Source organism: Dasypus novemcinctus, chromosome 13, assembly GCF_030445035.2.
Source record: "Dasypus novemcinctus isolate mDasNov1 chromosome 13, mDasNov1.1.hap2, whole genome shotgun sequence".
NCBI lineage: Eukaryota > Metazoa > Chordata > Mammalia > Cingulata > Dasypodidae > Dasypus > Dasypus novemcinctus.
The window spans coordinates 93,843,047-93,862,328 of NC_080685.1; the positions used below are offsets into that span (position 1 = coordinate 93,843,047).

The window sequence follows — 19,282 nt, forward strand, 5'->3', positions numbered from 1 at the left end:
GCTCAGAGCACAGGCTCTTCTCCTGCAGGTATCCTTGTTCCTCAGGAGTGAAAAAGTGGAGAGCAGGGGGAGCAGTCAGGGGAGGTGGCAGGTCAGAGGGCAACACAATATTTACCCAGCCCAAACGAGGCCTTTCGCTTTTGCGGAGCAGGAAACCACTTCAAAGCAGCAACATCCCCTCTTGCCACCTCTGTCTACCCTCGGGTACCCCTGCCTTCCACGCCCCTTCCTCTCCTCCAGAACCTTCCACCCGTTCTCCCTTAAAGGGTGGAGTCCTAGGCCTGGCCTCCTACTCCCTCCAGGCCCCTGCTCGGAGCAGTTACAATCCTTGGGTTTCCTGAAATCCTGAGCCTGTCCTGGATTCCTCCTGCTCGCTGGGAGAGAGTCTCCCACCACTTAGGGACTTGCGGGGCGACACTGGGGTTATCCCAGTTCTGCTTCCGAAGCCCCCATTGCACCTCCAGAGCTGAAAGCAGAAATGAGGGATAGGAAAAGGACCTAGAGACCAGAGCCAGTGGTCCTTGACATTTTGGGGGGGTTACAAACTCCTCTCCAGAAATAAACACACATGCCCGTATACTTCTGCGTTGACTCTCAGGCCAAGGCCTTGGAGTGCCCCCCTGGCTAACTCCTGAGTCTGTCCTCCCCAGTGCTGGGGTTCCCCCACCGCATCTCTGACACGGGCCCCCCGGCCCCGGTTTGAACACTTCAAGGGACGGGGAGAGTACCCCCTCCATTGAGAACTATTAGGAAGTTTTTAAGGTGAGAAATCTGCCTCCTTCTGACTTCCTCCCGTTAGTCCTCCTCTGCCTTCAGAACAGAGACTTTAAAAGATAGGGGTTCCTTCTCTAAGTAGCAAAGGTGGCCGAGACCGCTGGTGGAGAGGGCTCACCTGCTCAGCCTGCTCAGCCCAGGCGTAAGGGTGAAATCTGAATTTTTTCTCTCAGGTCCGATCCGTTTAATGAGCGCATTCAGGTAAGAGTGGGTAACAACAGCAGGATTCTGGTCACTTCAATCTGAATACCGATGAGTAATCCCATTTCCTGGTGAACACTGCCAGCTCTGGGGGCATCGGAAAGGGATGCCATTTACGAAAACCTCTCTGGAGTGGGACACTTGGAGATCTTGCTCTAGGATGTTGACTAATGGAAAACAACTCCAGCTTTGTCAGTGTTCAGTCCCGGGAGGAGAAGGAGGACAAAATGGTGAGGGGTGGTTTTGAGAGGCTAGGGCGTGGATCTTCACCAGGGCCCCTCCTGGAACTCTCCCCTCCCACTTAGGGCAAATGCTTTGCGCAGCTTCTCTGACCTCACTTTCTCTGATCCTCCAGGGCACGTAACTGTGTTTTGCTTTGCAGTAAAGTTATCTGGGGATAGTTGGCTTCTGCACACACCCCTCCCCAGAGTATGCTATAAGCCCCTTGAAGGTAGGATCTATCGCTTTTTCATCTTTGTGCTAGGAGCTACTATATTCCTGGCACCACATACGTGTCTACCCTCATTTAAACTTCAATGGCTCTCAGTCTCTGCTTTCAGTGTCTTCCTGTTTGGTTCAGCGCAAGGGGCAAGAACTTCTGTAGCAATTCAAATAGGAAGATAAACGAAGCCAAATTGGAAGGGATGTTCTGTTGTTCTATTTCACGCCTCCTTCTAGCCCTCCATCTCCAAACAAGAAATTAGTTAGGGAGGCTGTTTAAATACAAAAAGGAGAATCTAGAGTGTAATTCTCCAGAGAGGGCTGGAGGAGAAGCATCAGAACCTTCACCCCTCTCAAAACCTCAGAGAACGTGGTATGTGTGTGTATGTGTGTGTGTGTTTTGAGGGGCACAGAGGAGAGAGGTTCCCTCACCAGCCCCAGCTCCCTCTGCCTCTTCTTTCTGAAAGTTGAACTCATCAAAGGGCATTTCTATTGCCTTTTATTTCTCATCCTGAAAGTAATTTTAGCCAAGGAAAAGCAGGATCAAACTTTCATAACATGATACATTTATCTGGTTTTTCTTCTTTCTTTTCACCCCCTCCTTTCCCCTTCCCCTTGACCCCAGGTAAATTTGAGCTAAAAGGGAAGCCAAGATTAAATATCGGGGAACGAATCAGACCCGAGGAGACGCTATTCTCTGGCCCCCTGCCCGTCCGAAAACTTCGATATTTTTCCATGCCCATGTTAGACAGTTATTATCTCCTCAGATGAGAAAAGCCTCTGGACTCTGCTCTTTCTCAATATTGTCCTCCGCTGAAATGAAAGGGGGAATTATAATTCAGAGAAAGGCTCCCACAGAGAATATGAAGACAAAGATTAAATCAACGATACAACGTTGACATACGTTCAGCTCCTGAAAGGCCTTTTTTAAAAAAAGTCTCCTTAGGAGCAGTTTTACCACCACCTGAGAGTGTCTGGAAAATCTGCATTCAGGGAGCTGGAAGAAGGGAAGGCGTTTGAAGGCGCCATGGGGATGAGCCAAAAGCTTCTACTGCTGATAAAGGCAGGAGCCTCTGGGCTGGCAGGACAGACTGGCCTGCCTGCCCCCTCGGAAATGCAGCCCCCAACCCCCACATCCCGCCAGGGCAGGCCTCTCCCTGAGCTGCTGCTCACAGCCCCCAGCCACCCCTGCTTAAGGTTCAGGCGCCTTTCCCACTCCCCTGCGGCCAGACAGGGGCCCAGAGGGCCCACTGGCAATAGGACCCTACCAGTTGTGGTCTCTGGGTAGCGACAGCTGAGAGTTTCTAATATATCCCATCTATTTTTTTCCTCTCCTAAAAAAAAAAAAAAAAAGCACAAAAGCTATCATTTAGGGCCAAGCCTGGTTTTCAAGAGCCCCCTCTAGTGGAGATAACCTGCTAGTGCAGCTTCCCAATTATTTGACTTCCCTCTCCAGTGTAGTGTTAAGGGGTCTCCTTCTGCCATGACTGCTCTCTTTCCCAGTCTTTCCTGGCTCTTGGATTTGTTCTCAGCTCTTCCCGCTGCATTTGCACTGTCTCTGTCTTTATCCTCCCTTTCTGTCTCCCTGTATCTGTGACAGTTTCTACCTTGGCCGGAGTCTTTCCCCTTGTGAGTGGGCCCCTGCATCTTGGTCTGCATCTTCCTGCCGCTTTCTCTACCATGCAGGACTCCGGCTCTGACAAGCTGGAAATACTTTGGCCAGGACTTGGCTCAAGTGGCCGAATCTCAGAGAGTCAAGGCAGGGACCCGTGAGTCAGATCCACAGTGAGAAGCACCAAGAAAACCAAGCTTTCCTGAGGAGAATGGAACTTTGGCAATAACTCCTCCCACCCCGTCCACACAGCCCAAGCAAACTCGGGCTTGATGGGCTTAGCTCTTTGGAAAAGCCGTCTGTACCCTCAACTTGGAGCTCCTGCCTTGGAGTTCTGTGTAAAAGCAGCCTGCTCCCCTCAAGCAATTCTCCCCACCACCCTGCCTACTTTCCTGTCCTCTCTGACACATCCTGCCGTGCAAGCAAATGGCATTGCCTGGTGAAGGGACAGCTGGCAGGGGGCAGGAAGAGGAGAGAAAGCGATGGGTGGGGGGCCAGGGACTGAGCCTGGAGCTTAAGGACGGAAGGGGGAACAGGGCGAACATACTGCTGAGGTGAGGGGGGCCACAGGGAACACCTGCTGGCCTTCTGGGTTTCCCAGAGCTATCCTTTCACCCAGGGCAGGCCAGGGGCCAGGGCAGGGCGGGGGTTTAATATTTAACCTTCAGGCATTGCTCAAGCCTAAGACTTTTAATTCAGCTCACCAACCCCCCTTCCTCCTCTCCCCTTGCACTCTTACCCGGGAGAGACCCTGGTCCCCAGCAAAGAACTTTCTCCCCTCTAATTCTGCCCTTGGATTCCAGATGGAACAGCTTGGAGCTAGATAAAGAGATTCCATATGCCCAAAAGCCAGGGAATGGAGTCTGAGAAATCCTGAGGGCTAAGCTGGGGAGGGAGGGCTCCTTTGGATCATCCATCCCTCCCCACTCACTTTGGGACTGTTTGACCCTGGGAAGACCTGCCTTTATCTCCACAGGACTCACCTTTAGAAATGACCAAAAAAAAAAAAGGAGTGGACTGCACACCCACCTCTCATTTACTCTAATCAGGCATGAAATCTTTGTAACAAAGTGAAAAAACTGTTTCCCATAAGGGAATCAGTTCCATTCATCATTGTTTGAACTGAGCCTACTTGGAAGGGAGAAATAGAATAGTCACATATAATGAATTGATAGCAGACTACTCCTGGGTGCGGATGATGGTAATGGGGGGGTGGAAGGGTGGGTGGGAGCGGAGCATATGAGCTATAAAACGCCAGCACCTCAAAGCCTGCTTCTACCAGTGTTCCCTATGGACAGTCTGAATTATTTCTAGTTAACAGACTGTAACACAATGCTCCAGTCTCTTTATGATCAGAATGGGGGTGGGGTGGGGGGCTTGACTTGGCGCTCCTTGCCTCTCCATTTGCCATGATGGACAGAAGTATATTGTGCCCCAGTACGTGTGTGCGGAGACAGCTGTGTGCAATGCGGGGAGACAGCTGGAGGTGGGGGTGGGGGTGTCTGCTGGAGACAGCAATTGCCTCCCCCCCTCACCAAACCCCTTATCTCGGAAAGGCCATGGTAGAAAACGAACCAGGACAGAGACTATAAAACCCCCAAACAGTGACAGCCCCAGCACCATAAATATTTCATAGTACCTGAACTGGCGAGTTTAGGCTGCTGCCAGCTGCCGCCTTGTATATTTAACTGTGTCCCTGGTTTCCCCTCCCACTTGTGTGTTTTCTTGTAACGTGCCCATGAAATAAAGATTAGCTGAATAGTCAGAAGTATTTGTAAATGGGAAAGGGGCCTTGTAGGGAAGTCGCTGTTCTTTGAGGGCTTTCTTTTTTAACCTCATTTGAAGCGCAGTCTCCTGAAAACCAGATGGTGAACTTTTACATTTCTCACACCTGCAGCTTTTTGATGGTCAAGAGAATTGGATGACGAATGTCCCCCGGAGCCCTGGCAGTCATCTCTGAAAGGGGGGGGCCACCAACCTTGTAATGACATAGTTTCGGGTGATGGTCATGCCACGTCACCATTCACTCTTGATTTAGACTTGGGCTGAAGGGCCAACTGGTCCCCCTTCCCTGCTCAAGGCCTGAGGCAGCTCCTATGCCCATCAAAGAGAAGGGCCAGCTGGGCTTCCCTGGCCACACTTGTGGTCCTCGAGCAGAGACGGGCTTCTGAAACTAGACCCCTTTGGATGCTGCTCCCTCTCAGCATCTCCACTACACATCCCTCCAAATATCCTTTCCATTTAACTGCTTTGCAAGCCAATTTGCCCCCATCCTAATGCAATTTGCCGAGGACAGCGAGGGAGCAGAGAGGGCAGTCAGCAGGGCCCTCCTTTTATCAGTGAGTCCCTGAAGAGTTCCGGCTGCCGGAGCTGGGGCAAGGTCTCCTGTAGGTACTGCTGGCTGGGGGCGGCAATTCAGGGATTAGGAGGGGTGGGGTGAAATGCTGGGATGCCAGGTGGAAGAAGGGGAGATGAAAACAACCTCGCAAGGGTTTCTTGACAGCATCTGCTCTCAGTTTCCTCTCTTCCCTACTCTCTCCTTACCACCCCGACTCAATTGCCCCCCCCTTCCCTATCCCCCAGGCCATCGAGGAGCAGATCGCACCTAATTAGTTCAAAGGATGCAATGTGAGGTGAGAGGGGAGTTAATGAATTCTTCTCTCTTCTTGCCTGGAGGTCAGAGGGGAGAGGGTTGCTAGCAACTCAGCGAGCTTTTCCCGCTTTCCGTGGTGACTGCACAAAACTTGTGCATTTCAATGAGAAAGAGCTGGATTCCTCCAGCCAGAACGATCTCTTCCCCAGGCTCTGTGGCTCTGATGAAGGCCTTGGAATCCAAAGCTGGCCCAGAAGGATGAGTGAAGTTCCCAGGTCTGGGAAAGAAGCCTTCCCAGACAGGAGTCTGTCATTGTGCAGGGAGGGGGAGAACTGAACCTGACCCCCACGACAGAAAGTCCAGCCCAGCCGGGACACTCATCTTGGTCTGCCTCTCCTAAACCGTGACCACTGTGCTTGTAAATAGAAGGACGAGGATGAAAGGGTCTTTCCCAAAATTTCTGTGGATTTCCTTCAAGCTGATAGACTCCCAAGCCACTGTCTCGGGTTACAGCAGGCAGCCCCGCTCCTCCAGACAGATGCTGCCTTTTGTCCCATTGTACACCCACCACTGGGGTGCCACTGATACCCTCAGGTCTTGGGTTCCTCCAGGAGACCTGGTAGTATTTCCATTACTCACCGCACCAGGCACTGGTTTCCAGACCTTGGGATTCCAGAATCCCAAGTCTGCCCAACTTCTTTCCCATTATCGATCCTTTCCGAGATGAGCTGAGTTTGAGTAGGTAGCTCCTGCTAGGACAAGGGTCATGGCAAACAGGTGGACTTTTTTTTCAGGGACCTGGAATGGCAATTTCGGAGGACTCTCTCTTTGGTCAGGCTGACCATGATTAACATTTACAGGGACTACCTGAAGGGATGGATGGAAAAAAAAAAGGCTAGAATTTTCCAAGATCCCTACATCACTTGTGGGGTGGGGAAAGAAGGGACCCATGTAGGGAAATAGTCCCAAATGGGTGATCAAGAGACTCTGGGACCCTGGGCAAGCTCCCATTCCAGCCCCCAACCATCCGGTGCTGCTCAAATCGGGGAGGGGGAAAGGATCTTGCTGAGCCTGACCACAGGGGGGCACAGGGTGGTGGTGGGGGCAAGAGCACTTACTCCCCTTCAGTGCGTTGGAATCTCTCTCAGCTTTGTAGATCCCTCACAAATGCTGGCATTCCCTACGAATTCCAAGTCCCCTGATCCAAAGAAACAGCCAGCGGCCGCCAGGGACTTCAGCACCCGAGTAAACGGCCCCAAATCGAGCGTGGACCACAGTGGCCTTGGGCTGTCTTGCTCTCACCACCGAGGCCCTCTTCGGGCTCCAGCTCTTGGGACGGCTCCGCCGCCCCGATGCTCCCCAAAGCCTCAGCTTGCGGGCAGGTGCGCGGCGGGGACGCGCGGCGGAGCGCGGCCGCCACCCACAGCCGCTGGCTCGCCAGCCCGCAGCCAGCCGGGAAGCCCCGGGCAGGAGGCAGCCGCTCCGAGGCCGCCGGCGCTCGCGCACTCCCTCGGCTCCGGCCCGCGAAAGTGGCCCGGCCCGGGCCGAACCCGCCCGGCCGCCGGCGAGCCGAGCGCCTGGGGCCGGGACCCCAAAGAAGCGGGCGCGAGGGGAGCCGCGGGAGGGGTGTGCTGCGCGCGCGTGGAGAGAGCGCGGAGGGCACGGCCGCCCAGCGGAGCCCGCCCGGGGCCGCGGCTTACCCTGCCTCGGCGCTGTCGGTCTGTCCTTCCATCCCTCGTCGGTCCTCCCGCGCCGCCGGCTGCCGAGGGCCGCGCGCTGCCCCTCTCGCTGCCCGCAGCTCGGGATCACCGGGACGACCAAATCCACATGGAGTCCGAATTCATTAGAATCCACGTCCGGCCGCCAGCCACTTATCTGTATTCCCGAAGTGGCCCCCCGGTCTCGGGGCCGCGCGCCCCTCCGTCCTCCGCCGGCCCGCAGCAGCCCCGCCGGCCGCTGTCGCCGGCTCGCGGGGGGCCCCCGGAGGCGCCGAGGGGGCGTGTGGGGGCGGCTGGCGAGGTCTCTGCGCCGGCAGGAGCCGAAGCCCGGCTGTCTTCAGGGTTTTCCACCGCGACTTTCCGGGCTCCTCTGACATCAGCAGTCGCGGCGCTTCCTTCCCCTCGGCGGCCCGGCGCGCTCGCCGCCCCGCTTCCTCCGGGAGCCGGGCGTGGGGACCTCCCGCGGGGTTTGCGGCGCTGGCCCCGGCGCCCGCTGCCGCGCTCGCGCTCGCGGGGTCTCTCTCCGAGCCGCTCGCCCTCGCGGCTGAAAAATTCCCGGGAACTGCGCTCGCCCGCCCTCCCGCTCCAGACTGGCGCGGACGCCGCTGCGCCCGGCGGCTCGGGCTCCCGCGGTGGCGGCGGCGGCGGCGGAGCCCTCAGCGCCGGCCTCCCTATATTACCAGGCAGCTCATTATCATAGAGGCCGCGCGCGTTAACCCCCTCCCTGCCGGCCGCGCGGGCCCCGGGCTGGGGCAGCGCCCGCCGCTGGCACCGCCCGCCGCCGCCGCCGGGTCCCCCCCGCGCCCGCCCCCGGCGTCCCTGACTTCCTCCTCCGCGAGCTGTCAACAAAGGAGAATCAGATGGGGCACCGCGAGGCCGCCCCGCTGCTTGCCCCGCGCCTAGCTCAGCCCGGACCCACCGGCCACCTTAAAAGTGGCCCAAGGTGGGCAACGAAAATCGTGCCGGGGCCTTTGGATGCGGGTCGGGGTCCTGGGACCCCCCCCCCCCCCCCCGATTTAGCCCCCGGTGGGGGTGAGGACGGTGGGGAGGGGGTCGCCCCCTCCCTTAGCATCACCTGTCACCGCGCACGTCCTCCACATCTTCCTCTTCTTTGATGTGAGTGTGGGTTGAGTGGGGGAGCAATCGGAATTGCCTTGAGAGCGTTTCAGACAGGGGTCTCGGAATTTATGGGAGCAAATTTCCTCTTGCGAATTTTGAAGAGCCAACAACCGGTCTGAAGTTATTATTATTTTAAGGCAGAGATGAGCCTCGCGCTGAATCTTAAGCCTCCAGCTCTGTTGGAGATTCTGGGCATCTGGCAGGTTCTGACTGCGATGGGGTCGGTGGGGACGGGTGGGGAGCATTCTAAACCCAGACCCGGGGAACTTGGGGGAATAGAGAGGTGGCGGTAAGAGAAGTTATTTGAATAACCTAGGGTGAGAGGACTCTGGATTCCCATGGCAATGCCTCGGTGCCCTTCGGACCACTGACTTCGCGTCCTATACAGTCGCAGTATCTCTATCTGCAAACTAGACCCTAGCGAGTTCGCAGGGTCTGCGTGGTTCCTGCTCGCGATTAGAGCACAGGCGAGTTTACTCAACAGTCCAAATATTCCGATAAGCTCTCTCTACTGCCCTCTCGTGGCCACGGTCCTCGGTGCTCCAACTGGGGGGAAAAATTCACTCCTGAAACCCTCAAGAGTCACCTGAAATTCAAAGAGCAGTAGGGACCTTAAAAAAAAAAAGGAATTAGACTGGGCGGTCATCTTGCACAATCTTCCACTCAACACAAGATGGGGAGCACCTAGGCTTTATTCCCACATGTGCAGAAATTAACTAATTCTTGAAAAGTCGTTCATTACAATTAAATGAAATTTGTCCCTATATAACTTTCACTGGTTATTCTTGGGCTTGTCTGTTGGAACCACAAATAATTCATCTAAGTGGCTTCCCTGAGCCATACCTGTCCTTTTCTTTGAACTTCTTAAGCATTTATCATTGGCAGCTCTCCAAGCAATTGTCCATATGCTACCCTATCTTATTATTTATTTCTCTTTATCAGTAGATTCTTGTCTTCCCATCCAGACAGTCTAGTCTATACTCTTATTCTGGGTAGACCAAATCTAAACCACAATTTATTAAGGAAGAAGACTTGAAGGAGATGTTAGCAGAGTTTGGAACATTTCCCCCATTTGTTGGATGCATGGACTATCTCGTCTGCTATACCTAGGACAGTCTGGTAGGGTTGGAAATATCTAATTGATAAAGCTCACAGCTGAAAAACAGGGCTCCTTGGTTCTCAGCAAGTGCTGTGTGACCCTGGGAAGGGTCACATCTACACCCCATGCCACAATTCAATCACATCCTGGTAATTATAAAAAAAAAAAATTAAAATACTTTTTCTGACTCCCCTAATCCTCCTCATTGTTCAGAAATGGATCCTAGAGTGAAGAACAAGGAAGCAAAAAATGAAAGAGACTCCTCCATTCACCCCATCTTTCAAGCCCCATACCTCCCCTTCCTGAATAAAGAGAGAGTAAGAGAGGGGGAGAAAGAAAGAGGACACAGGGAGGAAAACACATGGCTGGCAGGTGATACAATATCACCCACTTTCCACGTGGCCCCTGAGCATGGCCTGAGGTCTGAGCCTTGTGAGTGGATGGCAGTGCCTGTTCTCAGCCCCGCAATGCCAAGAGCACTTACCAAATCTGCTGGGAGGAACCCTGGATGAAGTACCCTTAACCCCTCTGTGTCTCAGTTTGCCCATCTGTAAGATGGGAATTTCTACCTTCAATCTTCAGACAGCTGAGAGAATTAAAATAGATATATGTGAGTTTGGAGAATTAGTAGTACTATTAAAATGGAAAGATTTTTTTGTTATTTTTAGCCCTAATAGATTAGAACAAATATGGGTCTTCATTAAGCAAGTAATTATAACAATAAATTTTGGAATTCAAAAAAATTAACCAACGCTGGTTCATGGTTTGTGTTTATTTATTTAGTTAACACGTTTTTTATTAAAGTTAATAGATCATATAGAACGTTAGATTAAAAAAACATAAGAGGTTCCCACATAACCCACTCCCCACCCCCCACCCTCATCATTTTTATAAATTGCATTTTTTTGAAGATATATACATCACAAAAAGGTGGTATTATAAAAAACTTAAGACGTTCCCATATACCCCCCATCCCCCACCCCACTCTTCCCACACCAACAACCTCCCCCATCATTGTGGCACATTCGGCAAACACGTTTTGGAGCACTGCTGCACCACGTTGGTAATAGTTTACCCTGTAGTTCACATTCTCCCCCAGTATATTCAGTGGGTTATGGCAGGATATATAATGTCCAGCATCTGACCCACAGTATCATTTAGGACAACTCTAAGACCTAAAAATGCCCCCTCATCACATCTCTTCTTCCCTCTCCCTGCCCTCAGCAACTACTGTTGCCACTTTCTCCTCGGCAATGATACAATTTCTTCTATTACTAGTCACAGTAGTTTATAGTAGAATATCAGTAAGTCCACTCTAATCCATATTTTTTTTTTTTTAAAGATTTATTTATTTATTTATTTCTCTCCCCTTCTCCTCCACCCCCGTTGTCTGTTCTCTGTGTCCATTTGCTGGGTGTTCTTGTTTTTTTGTCCGCTTCTGTTGTTGTCAGCGCCACAGAAATCTATGTTTCTTTTAGTTGCATCATCTTGTTGTGTCAGCTCTTGTGTGTGCTGGGCAGGCTGCACTTTCTTTTGCGCTAGGTGGCTCTCCTTACGGGGTGCACTCCTTGCGCTTGGGGCTCCCCTATGCGGGGGACACCCCTGCGTGGCACGGCACTCCTTGTGTGCATCAGCACTGCATGTGGGCCAGCTCCACACGGGTCAAGGAGGCCCGGGGTTTGAACCGCGGACCTCCCATGTGGTAGACGGACGCCCTAACCACTGGACCAAGTCCGCTTCCCTCTAATCCATATTTTATTCCTCCATTCTGTGGACCCTGGGATGGTGATGTCCACTCCATTTCCATATCTAGAGGGGGCTTAGATCCCACATGGTTGATGGATGCAATTCTCCTGCTTGCAGTTGTAGGCACTCTTGGTTCCCTGGTGTAGTGGTTGACTTTCTTCACCTCCCTGTTAGCTGATCTGGGTAAGTCCAATGAACCAGAGAATAGGGGTTGCAACTCTGCTGAGGCTCAGGGCCAGCTGGTACATGGGCAGTCCAGAGATTCAAGTCCCCTGAGTATACACCATCCCTAGCACCAACCACAGGTTCAGTAAAAGTGACAGAAGAGGCATGTGTAGAAAGGTCACATCTGAGTAAAACTCCATCACTCTCAGGAGAACAATTTCCAAAGTAGGGCCTGTTTTGACATGGCACAGAACTCCAAATCCATCTGCCATGACCATATACCCTGTGGGTCTCCATAGCCTTCAGGAGAAATGGTACCTAGGGTTGTATCAACTTAGATGAAAATCTTCTGAGGCAATGGCAATATATGTGAGCCTCTAGTCCTTATAGGTACTCAAATAACCCCATCCTTTTGACCACTGGTTATGCATTCATTCATTCCAAAAATATGTATTCAGGCCAAATTTACTAGCTTTCATCCCTTAATTATCTCTTCAGCATATATTCTTCAGAGAAATCAGGCAATAACCCAAAGAGCCTCCATACCTCCATACCTCCAGTCCCATCCCTTATTTCTAGGGACTCAGGTTTCTGGTAACTATCTGGCCTTCGTTGTCCTCTTCCTCAACTTGGAAAACTGATGTCAAATCTGCAGCCTCCAGGGACTTCCCAAGCCTCTGCCAGTGCCTCGTGTTCAATCCTCGGTTCCCTCTGGAGTGCCAGCTATATCCCAGTGCTGTTCTGGGCAAGTAACAGGTACTTAGCAGTAAATGAGTGGATGAATTAGTGGGGAAGTGTTTGTCTTCTGCCAACTCCTCATCTTTGGAAAATAGTATCAAGCTGAGCAGGGTTCTCTTCCCTCCTCCCTCCACCCTACCCCCATCCCCTAGTCTCAGCCCTCCTGGGACCTCAGCCCTGGAAAGCTCCTGGGACCTCAGCCCTGGAAAGCCGTTTGCAGCTGCTGCATCATCCTGGGCTCAGGTCTCTTCCTTGCTTGCCACCAGGTGGGTGAAGTGGGAAAGAGGATAAGAGAAGTGGAAGAGAACAGGGCAACTGCACTCTAGAATGGAACTGCATTTTTCCTGGGCTATTTCTCCTCTGGAAGGCAAGACTGGCTGAACAACTTATTCCCAGGTATGAAAAGATCTCTTTAGGTATTTGAAAGTATGGCCCCGGGGTTTGGGAAGTATAGGCCCAGATGGGCAAGTGGCCGCTCCCCAGGGGAAGTCCTCTCTCCATCACTGCAGCAGCTCCAGACCCCCACACAGATGCCAGCACGGTAGCCCCTCGCCTCGCAGGAGGTATTTTGGTGCTGGAAGGCAGCCATACTTTGGCAGGCTTTCAGCCTCAAGTCTGCTCCCTTTCAGAGGTGGGGGCTGGGAAGCCGTCAGTGATGAGCATGGGAATGCTTGCCTGTGAGTGTGTGCAGGCATAGATCTAGGGTGCCTCGTGTAAGATGGGCATGTGGGGCTTGGGAGACTGTGTGCCTGGACTGGGGGTGGGGAGGCACGTGGGCTCCCGCCTGCCAGGGTAAACGAGGGATCCTTGGGTGTGCGTCAGCTGTTTGCGTGGAGCCCTGGAATCTGAGACCACCGATCTTACCAGCATCACATCCCTCTCTGACCTAAGATGCATGTCCCTTTCCACTTGGCCTGACCCTGCGCTTGCCCCAGTGTGAGGCCAGGATGGGTTAACTTCATGCAGGTGTGTGTGGGGAGGGGGTTTCCCTGCCTCTCCATGCCATGCTCACCTTCACCCTGCAGACACTATCAGGCAGCCCCCTGGCAGAGGAGCGGCCTCCTCTACCCCCCACGTTGCTGGGAACAAAGGGATTGGAGTGACAGACCAGAGTGGCGCGTGTGGGCCAAGTCCTATGAATGGGAGAGAGGCTGCTGGGGCTGCCAGAGGATCTAGACTCAGCCCGGGTGGTGGCGCAGGGGCCCGAGACCCAAGTGCTGTCCCTAAAGCGTCTCCTGACTCGCCTCCCCTCGCATCCCTTCACAAATCCCACTTCCCTGCCTACTTTACACAGCAGCAAGCCGTTAAGGCTCCAAATCAAACAGGGTGGGGTTTCACTCTTTTCTCACGATACCTCCCACCGGCAGCGCTTAGGTCCCTGCATGTCTCCCCACCGCCTTCTCTAACTCTCCTGCTCCCTCCCTCCAGTGTGTTTCTCTAGAAGGATAATATTCTCTGTGAGGCCCAGGCAACTGCTGCCTCAAAGCCACATAGCAGGGCCCTGGAACAGCTTGCAAGGCTTCTGCATTTGCAGGCGCTGCCGAGAAGGGGATTGAGTGTGGGCTGCAGGCTTCCAGCAGGGAAGGTGAAGGCGGAGGCTCATCCCTCATGCCGCTGCTCTGCGCCTCGCACTGAGGGTCTCAGAAGGGGCCTTCCTCCCTTACTTTTTCTGAAAAATTGCAAAAAAAGAGAGAGACTATCTGTTTCATCACATGCCTCATGCCAACTCAGTTTCCTCATCTACGAAGTGGTGATGATATCCCTTGCCTTGCAAGAATCCTGCGAGATACTGACTGTGAGAAGCATTGTACTAATGCATGATGGTGTGTCTTACCTTCTGGAAGTTTCTTCCAGAGGCAACCCTGACTGCTGCCACTGCAGTTTGATCTCTTGTTCAGTTTTCCAGGCAAAACAGCTGGGCTCACCAAAAATTCCCTTCACTTATGGGATGACTGCATCTTCTCCCCATCAATTCTGGGTCACTTCTCCACCCCACCCCCACCCCTACCCTGAAAATGCTACGGATGTCAAGGACATTCAGTCAGGCTCTCTTCCTCTGTGGCATCACAAGGCACACCCGTGCTGGAGTGGCATGGGCAGTCTGCATGCACACCTCCACCCTACCGGTCTGGCCTGACCGGTGTGCAGGTGTGTCTCAGAATGGCCTCGTTGCTTGAGATGTACTGTGAAAATGCACCTCTGGGGGCTTTTGCTCAGCGGCCCTCCCTCGCCAACTGGAAAGCCCCTGGCTGTGCTGAACCACTGACCTCTGGGGCTTCGATGGCCTCTCCTGGCTCAGGGCGAGAGTTTCCTCTGCTTCTCCCTGCCATGCACACCTTCACCTAGCAGTGTCTATCAGCAGCATGTGGATGCCCTTTGTCCAGGGTAAGACTGGACAAAGCTAGTGCCATTTGTTCCCTTGAGACCAGAAACTCTCCAAGCTGATAGGAAGTGGTCAAGATGATGTTTTCCATACAGTACATCTAGACAAAATGATGCCATCCCTTCAGTTTCTTATGATCATAATAGAATAAGAAGTGCTAAAATATATTTGTGACCCACCTTGTGCCACTCACAGTGCTGGGCTATGTACATATATATATTTTTTTATTTTTATTTTTTGTCTTTATTTTTTTAATGTTACATTAAAAAAATATGAGGTCCCCATATACCCCCGCACCCCCCTCACCCCACTCCTCCCCCCATAGCAACAACCTCCTCCATCATCATGAGACATTCATTGCATTTGGTGAATACATCTCTGAGCACCGCTGCACCTCATGGTATGTACATATATTGCTTCCTAGTCCCCTCATAGCTCCAGTCCTACATGACCCATTGTAGAGATGTACAGACGGATACTCAGAGGGCCAAGCCATACTACCCAGGTCACCTGGGTAGTAGGTACCACTTCCTACCAGGTCAGGATTTGGACTCCCGCCTATCTGATACCCTTCTCTAGGTCTGCACTCGCCTGAGGAGGAGACAGTGAGGAATGCGTGGGAGTCCACACTTCAAAGCCAGGAAGCAGGAGCCTTGGGCCTCACCCCTCTCCTTGACCCTCTGCCAACGCTGGCCCGGGACTCTCACAGGAGGGCTTGGCACACACTCATCACGTGTCCAGCAAAGCGTCTCTGAGCTTCTGTCCTACTGAGGGCCAGGGGTGTCATTTTCTCCTGCAAAGAGAACATGTTGTAACTGTTATCGTGATGGTTATCAGCAATCATCATAATGAGCTCACTTCTCCCCTATTTCGCAGGGCCCATGCCTGTAACATTGGCAGTGCAACTCCACTCGCTTATGTCACCTCTGCCCCACACAACGCCACATACATGACCACGCCTGCCTTTTCAATAACGAGATAATTGGGTGCAACGCGTGTCACCCCCCCCCCCAGCCCTGAGAGAGAGCTCGTCAGTTGGTCTTTGTGGGAATGCACAGGGAGCGGAGTGAGCAAAACACCAACGTCTGCTACTCCTTGATTGCATCTGTGCCCTACAAACCCCAACAGAGTTGAACTTACATCTCCTCCTAATTAGGGGAGAAAGTAAGACAAGAAGGATAGCAGAAGAATTTCTGCCTGCCTGGGATTGCACGATCTTCAGGGACAGGACAGTATGCGCTCCTGCTCTCTGCTCCAGCCTGGGATTTTTCTTTCCTGGCCCATGTCTGGAGTGCCTGACGAGGTGCCAAGCCCTCCCGGGGGCGGGAGCCCTGTGTGCGATGGCAATGATGGAAAAGGCCTGCCTTGAAAGGCTGGACCCTGCCCTGGGAGCCTGTCTCCAGTCTGCTGTGAGGCAGTGCAGAGCAGCAGCCGGGGGGAGTCTGGGAGGCCTCAAGACAGATAGGTGGGGCTAGTCCAGGGCCCTGTGCGGAGGGTGGGGCCTTCCCTGGAGAGGAGGTTGGCAGAGAGCAAAGTCCAACATTCTATGCAAAAATAAATAAACACGCTGATTAAGTAAACTGCATTCCCCGACATCCAGCTGCAAACCACAGTGACGACTTCAATGCTGCTAATTTTAAAAAGCGTAAACTACTGGAATCTGAAAAGAAAAATCCAGAAATGGCACCAGCTCTTGGCAGGCGGGAATGAACTGCATCATCACCCACATTGTGGAATAATTCACAGCCACCTGAAAGAGCCACTTCGACATAGTTTTCTGTGGTCTCCGATTTTGAATTCCTAGAAAGGAAGGTCCACACTTCCACTTCCCCTCACAGTCAGTTTAATATTAAGTTCATGACTATTCCTTTGGGAAACACTCCCTTGCTAGGTGTTCTGGTTGGTGTGTCAGACAGGCAAGGATCCACAAGAGTCCTCCTTTTCTCTCCTTCTCTTCTGGCTTTCTCGCTGGGGTTACAGTACGTATTTTCTAAATGGCTTCTATTCACTCAGAATCAGCTCTTGCTTGAAAAGGTCTGCTCCTTCCTTCGAAAAATAAGAAGTTGGAAAAGCCCAGCCTGGATGTCTGGACACCGGGATTCTAACCCTGGTGTCGCTGGTTTCCCATCTAAAGGCGGGCAGTAGGCTTGATGCTCCCAGCAGGTTTCCCAGCTCGGACGTGCTGTCATCACGGCAGCTTTCTCCTTGGACAGCAGAGGAAGGATGCTGGGCATGGAACGAGGCTTCATTTAATGGCTAAGACAGCCCAGAGGCTTAAAAAAGAAAAAAACAAAAAGACGAGGCTGTGCAATCCAGGGGCACAACTGAGAAAAAGGATTTTACCTTCGAATCGTCTTGAGTTGGATGATCACTGCCTGCCTTTGATAAACTCCTCCGTTCCAGCGTCTGGTGTTATGAATCTTTCTGAGTCATGGGTGGCTCCAGCCCCTTCCATCCATTCAGCTGACGTTTCAAAGGCTGGGAGTGTGGCATGATCGGGTATCATATATTTACCTTCTCTCTCCTTCCCCCACCCCTTGGGCTCCAGCCTCTACTCTTTCTTCTGGAATTCCTATTTTTGCATTGTTCCACAAGGTGCCAAGACGGAGGCAAATCCAGCCCAGGCCACTGTCCGTGGCGTGGGAGCCCCAGCTCCGGGCCCCCTGGAGGTGCCATCCTCGGTCTCTCGGGGATGCCATCTCCCCCTGGTGGAATGACAGGGAACTTTCCTGGCTTCAGAAATGCTGGGCAGCCTGGCAGCGATACCACTTCTCTGCAGTGTTCAGTGTGGCTAATAATTATTACCCTGTGTTAATCATGACAATGGAAGAATTGCAGGCCATTATTTTGAAATGATCGGCTCTAGTCAATGACTGCTTATGACAGCAAAGGGGAAACATCAGCTCCGGGGAGCCCCCATGTAAATGGAGTATTGAATGAAAGATCAGGAATAATGGAATGTGTATTTAGTTCCATTTTCCTCACTCAAAGGGCCCTGTCAGAGTAATTTCCCCTTCCTTGCACTGTACCTCTCCATTATTTACAACATCTTGGGAGAATAAAACAACACTGGACCCCTCCTCCTCATCTCCCACTCCCTGCCTGGCACCCTCTCCCCCGCCCCCACCCCCTATCAATTGTGTCTCTTTCTGGAGTTTGGCAAACACAGCTAGTTTCTCCTGCTGTGCTTTCAGTGCAGCTGAAATGAATGTGGCTCTAGTCATTTTTTCCCCTTAATCATTCTTTTTCTTTTTTGCTGGAGAGCATTTTCATGAAGCACAATCACAGAGGAACAGGATGTCCTGATGTTTGGGTGAGCAGCATGCGTTTCTTTTCTTTTTCCTTCCTTTGAATAAAAATAACACCTCATAACCATAATATCAGAGTACTCAAGGGTCATCTTTAAAAGTTTTTTAAAAAATAATCTTGTCCTAGCCTCTATGCCCAGTCTCATTTCTAACAGCCCCTGCTTCCTCTCTACTCCCGGGGATACTAGTTCCCTCTTGGTTCCTTGAAAACGCTAAACGTCTTTTATTCCCCAATCTTCTCCTTAGGCTATTCCTGCAGTCTGGGGGGGGTGACATTCCCTTCCCTCACTCCCCACATCCTTCCAGGGCCTGTACAACCATCGGGACCTTCTCAAGACTTTACCTCTTTTAAGAATCTTTTCTGAATTTTGCTAACGTACCTTACGTTCATACAGTGTTTAAGAATTTGTGAAGTAGTTCACTGTAAGCTCGGCACAGAGGAGTTACTTAATACATGCTTGCTGAATTTCTTTCACTAATGGTATCTGATATTTTTACCCATTCCACTGATGAGAAAACGAAGGATGCTCAGAGAGATGAAGTGACTTTAGAGCCCATAGCCAGTAAGTGACAGAGAATATATTGGAACCTGAGTCCTAAATCTTTCAATTCTTTATCCAATGTCCTTTTACTCTACAATGATACATTCGCACTGCAATCTTCTCTGACTTCTCCTTTTGCTTATCAGGACACTTAGCACCAGCACTTAATTTCTTTATCTTTCTCGCTAGATTGCAAATTTCATATGGGCGTGTACCATGCCTTGTTTCTCTTGCATCATACATCTGAAGCAAAAGTTGTTAATCAATCCCTGTAACCACTCCCTACCCCAACTTTTCTCCCATTTGGCAAAATTAGCAATACATAATGGAGCTGAACTTTGGGAGGCGTTGGTTCTGATGCTGGCATATCCTGTGGGCCTGGAATTGGCAAAACCCTTGATCTATGTTCCTCTCCGAGGCTGTAAACCAGGGACCATCCAGCTCTGCTCCATTCATCAGGATCTCTCTTTCACACACAGAGGATTACCACACAAGGAATGTCAGGATGCAAAACGTCTCCTTCGGAACATTAGCGATGCTTTAAGTTTCACTGCTAAACCAGTTCTACCAACAGGGGAAAATCACCAACACCTCTGGCTGCATTGCTTAAACGAAACACTGCTCTCTCTGCCCTGTTGACTGATGAGCTCAGAAAACACCCTTTGGTAGAAGAGTGTGCCAAATTGCTCTGTAATTTCTATATCTACCTCATCCCATGACCTGTGGCTCTCCTCTGTACTTTTGATGAGCTTAAAGTCAAACTAATGCTCACTTCTCCTAAAGTAATAATATATTTCATATGCATAGCAAGTTACTATTGGCACAATTTTCATGTTATGAGAA

The 19,282-nt window shown here is 51.7% G+C and overlaps 1 protein-coding gene across 1 annotated transcript in view; it reads right to left on the minus strand.

The window, feature by feature from the left end:
- PLXNA2 (plexin A2) overlaps positions 1-7,928 on the minus strand; it is a 210,089-nt gene extending 202,161 nt beyond the window's left edge. Inside the window, exon 1 of the mRNA XM_058275132.2 lies at positions 7,322-7,928. The gene's annotated coding sequence lies outside the window, so the exon portion shown is untranslated. The remainder of the gene's footprint in view (positions 1-7,321) is intronic.
- Between the last annotated feature and the right edge of the window lie 11,354 nt (positions 7,929-19,282).